General features: G+C 57.9%; 1 long non-coding RNA gene across 1 annotated transcript; it reads left to right on the top strand.

Annotated features, from left to right (window-relative positions):
* Positions 1-802: 802 nt before the first annotated feature.
* LOC135285851 (uncharacterized) lies at positions 803-1,570 on the top strand. Its single transcript, XR_010350510.1, has 2 exons — positions 803-1,309; positions 1,461-1,570. It is a non-coding gene; the product is annotated as an uncharacterized LOC135285851 (long non-coding RNA).
* The last annotated feature ends 3,006 nt before the right edge of the window (positions 1,571-4,576 follow it).

Below are 4,576 nucleotides of genomic sequence, written 5' to 3'. Positions count from 1 at the left end.
CCGGCCCCATTCCCATCCCAGCTCCCGCAGCCCCTCTCAGAGCAGGGAGTGCCCAGACCCCAATCCAGAAACAGGAACATGATTAATTAATTAATTGATTATTCCTGATTTATCCAACCCAGCCACGTCGCTCCAAAGGCCTGACGAGCTTCGCCCGGGGGGAGCAGCTGCCCTTGGCCGCCTCCTCCTTTTCCTTCCCAACCTTTTCCTTTTTTCTCCCCAGGATCGTTTTTATCTTCCCTTTCCCGTTTTCCCCAGAGTTCCAGCAGCACCTCTGTGTGTCCTTGCCAAGCTCCCCAAAATCCCCCCGGCTTTCCCACCTCCCTGCTGAGCTTCCAGGGCTTCTCCAGGACCCTGCTCCAGCCGGGTGGGCTCCCCACGGGCCGGGGTCCCCCAGATTTCCCGGGAATGAGGAGCAGCTCCCGCTCTCCGGCCCGGAGCGGGGATGAAAGGGAAAAGCTGCTCCTGCGATCAAAGGGAGCCTCATCTGTTCTAATGAGCATTCCAGAGGGCTCCGAGAGAGGAAGGGGCTTGCCGGAGATCAAAGCCCTGCCTGAGGAGCTGGGGGGGCTCGGAGAGGGAGAGGAAGGCAGCGAGGGCTGGGAATAAAAAGATGGAGAGGCCGGAGATGCGGATCCGAGGGATCAGCCGGAGCTTCCCGCTGCCTGGGAGGAGCTGAGCGCCGGGGGGACGCGGCCGAGGGCGGGCAGAGCCACCAGAGCAGCCGAGGAACGTCCCTGCCACCAAATTCGGTGCCTTTCCCATCCTGCCCCTCCCAAATCTGGGAATAAAGGGATCGGGGTGGGCAGGGACACGGGCAGATGTCCCCACCTGTGACGGTCCCAGGAAGGGACAACCTAAAGTCCATCAGGGCTTCCCACAAATCCCCAGGATGCAGCAGCAGATCCCAGCTCCTGTGGGACACCAAAGGCAGGAGCAGGGCCTTGGGGCAGTCCCCAGGCTGGGGTTTCTCCACCAGCAGGAACAAATCCATTGGGAACGGGAGCAAGCGTGCAGCTGGGGGGAATCCGGGAGCAGAGGGAGACGAGCGGCTCCGGAGCCTTGGGAGGTGAAATCCCTTCTTCTTTTATGAAGGATTTATCAAGTTTGGGTTGAAAGCACCGAGGAAGATTCCCTGTTTGGATAAGCCTCTGGCTTGTGCTGGATTAACGTCCCGGGCTGGGAACTGGAGGATGCTCGGGAAGATCAAAATGAGGAGCTGCAAACCGAGCCGTGAGGAGAAGCGACCCCTCTGCTTTTCCAGGGCCAGGAATTCCAGGATTGTCAGACAACATTTCCTGACCCAGAGGTGGGGCAACTGATGCCTGCAGGGAATCCCAGAGCCCTGCTGCCCCTTGGGATGCAGGAAAGTCCCAGGGAGCACTGGAGTGATGAAGATTCCTCGGGTTCTTGTAACTTTGGGGGAAAAAAAATCACTTTTTTTTTTTTTTTTTTTCCAGAGGATGAATCCCAGCACTGCTGCAGGGCAGACACCTGGAGCTGCAGCAGCTCCACAGCTGAGCTTCCCAGCCAAGGATTGCCATGGAATAAAGCAATTCCCAGCTGCTGATCCTTCAGGCCTTTTCCTGGGAATGGCTCAGCTCAATCCAGCAGGAGGGGATAAGGAATAAACACCCCCAGGAAAGGTGGGAATGCTGGAGAGGGGCTGGGAAGAGCAGAAAAGGGGGTGCCCCACGCAGGGATCTGGTGTGTCCCTGCATGGGAATATCCCTGGGGATCTCTGGGCATTCCAGGGCTTCATCACAGAACTGTGGAGTGGTTTGAGTTGGAAAGGATCTAAAAACCCATCTCCTTCACGGGCAGGGACACTTCCCACTGTCCCAGGCTGCTCCAAGCTGGCCTGGGACACTTCCCGGGATCCAGGGGCAGCCACAGCTTTTCCAGGAATCCCATCCCAGCCCCTCCCAGCCAGGAATTCTTCCCCAATCTCCCCTTTCCCAGTCTGAAGCCATTCCCTGTGTCCTGCCCCTCCATCCTGGTCCCCAGTCCCTCTCCAGCTCTCCTGGAGCCCCTCAGGCCCTGCAAGGGCTCTGAGCTCTCCCTGGATCCTCCTCCTCCTCTCCAGGAACATTCCCAGCTGTGCCAGGCTGGCTCCAGAGCAGCTCCAGCTCCCGGAGCATCCCAAACCTCCTCTGGATTTGCTCCAGCAATCCCACATCCTCCTTATCGCAGGGAGGAGCCAGCAGCATCCCCGAATTGCAGGGCAGTGCCCACCACCCCTGGCAGTGCCACCTCCTCCTCCTCCTGCTGCATTTTCCACATTCCGCTCCGATCCAGCCTCTGGATCCTGGAAGAATTAATCCCAATTGCTGCGAGCGAGGCACGGCGCTCTTGTAACTGCGGGCCGTTAATTAGGGCCTTGTAATTGGATACGGCGTCCCTGTAAATCCAATTACCTGGGATTAGAGCCGCGCCGGGCTCCGGAGTGGGATGTGGCCAGGCCAGGATCCTTCCCATTCCTTAAACTTTATCCTGACTCTTTTCTGGAGAGGAAAGCTGGGAAGGTTCCAGCTCCTTATTACAGCCCCAGAATCCTTCTCCTCGTGCCTTTTTTCCTGCCGGGATGAGGAAAAATGGGAAAGTGTCCAGCTCATTATTACAGCCCCAGAATCCTTCTCCCCATCCCCTTTTTCCTGCCGAGCTGGGAAGGGTCTCCAGCCCCTTATCACAACCCCAAATTCCCCCCAAAATCCTTCTCCCATCCCAGGGAGGCTGCCAGAGCTGCCCAGATCCATAAAGATTAAATAATATATATAAAAAAATTATATATATTTAACTACACGGAACAATCATCCCCCTTTAATATCCACAGATAAAACCTGGAATTGTTTCCTAAGGAGAACGAGGTAATTCTGGCTCCGTTTTTATGGAGTTTTGGGCTATAAAGTTGCGAGTCTGGAGCCTTGTGGAAACTGGAATAAAGGCTGGGGGGAAAGGAAAGGAAAGGAAAGGAAAGGAAAGGAAAGGAAAGGAAAGGAAAGGAAAGGAAAGGAAAGGAAAGGAAAGGAAAGGAAAGGAAAGGAAAGGAAAGGAAAGGAAAGGAAAGGAAAAAGAAGAGGAAAGGAAAAAGAAGAGGAAAGGAAAGGAAAGGAAAGGAAAGGAAAGGAAAGGAAAGGAAAGGAAAGGAAAGGAAAGGAAAAAGAAGAGGAAAGGAAAGGAAAGAGGAGAGGAGAAAGGGATAAGGGATCCTGCTGTGCCCACGCCTCTCCTCGGGCAGGAGGGGACAGATTCCTGCCAGGAGGAGCAGAGAGAAGCTCAGCCCCTGTTCTACCGCAGACCCTGAGTTACCCCCTGCCACAAATCCCCCTTTGGGAATCCAGACCCCGTCCGGGGGTGCTGATCCCGTGTCCCGGAGCCCCCGCGGCAGTGCCGGGTGCCCGGGCGGGCTCCGCGGGTGCCGCCGTGCCCAGGCTGCTGCTGCCCTCTGCCGCGGGGAAGGCGCTGCCAGGGAATTCGCTCCTCCTCCCGGGAAAGCCGCTCCTCTGGGAAAGGCTCCTGCCGGGACCCAGCTGCCAGGGGTGGGCTCGGCCTGCCCGGCACGGCCCGGCTGCTGCGGGAACGCTGGGTGGGCTCTGCAGCCCCCAAATTGTGCACAAGGATGCTGTGGGATCCGGGGTCAGGCTGCTCTGGATCCCAGGACAGGGATGCTCTGGGAACCAGGGTCAGGGATGTTCCAGACCCCGGGACAAGGCTGCTCTGGAATCCATGGTCAGGCTGCTCTGGATCCCAGGACAGGGATGCCCTGCACTCCAGGATCAGAGATGCTCCAGAGCCCAGGATAAAAGGATGCTCTGGGATCCAGGGTCAGAGGTGTCCTGCACTCCAGGGTCAGGATACTCTGGATCCCAGGACAGGCTGCTCTGGATCCCAGGATGAGGTTGTGCTGGGATGCATGGATGAGGCTGCTCTGGATCCCAGGGTCAGGCTGCTCTGGATCCCAGTGTCTGGATGCTCTGGATCCCAGGGTCAGGCTGCTCTGGATCCCAGGACAGGGATGCTCTGGGTTCCCAGGACAGGCTGCTCTGGATCCATGGATGAGGCTGCTCTGGATCCCAACGTCTGGATGCTCTGGATCCCAGGGTCAGGCTGATCTGGGTTCCCAGGACAGGGATGCTCTGGATCCCAGGACAGGCTCTCCCCACCCCCAGCCAGGGCCATTTCCTGGCACAGGGACGCCCTGCAGGAGCTGTAGGGGGGCAGGAGGGGTCAATGTCCCCGGAGCCCCCCAGTCCCAGGAGAGGCAGAACTGGCGTGGGGCACAGGGACACAGCCAGAGGTCCAGAAAGGAGCTAAAACCCCGTGGGGGTGGGAAACTCCTTCAGCTGAGCCCCCTGGGAGGGGACGAGCCTCATGCCATGAGTGGGAAAAGGACGTTTTTGTCCCCACTGGTCCCCAGAGCAGGGGCAGGGCCGGTGACATCCCAGCACCCCCACTCACACACCCCCAATCCCCTCTGCTCCCAGTCCCACCCAGCACCCGCTGTGCCCATCCCTGCATGTCTCCCCGGGCCCTATTAACATAATTAATTAAGCCTCTGGATGATCTAATTATAAAC

The sequence above is a fragment of the Passer domesticus genome, chromosome 24 (genome assembly GCF_036417665.1).
Source record: "Passer domesticus isolate bPasDom1 chromosome 24, bPasDom1.hap1, whole genome shotgun sequence".
In the NCBI taxonomy this organism is placed as follows: domain Eukaryota; kingdom Metazoa; phylum Chordata; class Aves; order Passeriformes; family Passeridae; genus Passer; species Passer domesticus.
This window is presented reverse-complemented; position numbering and strand designations above follow the sequence as displayed.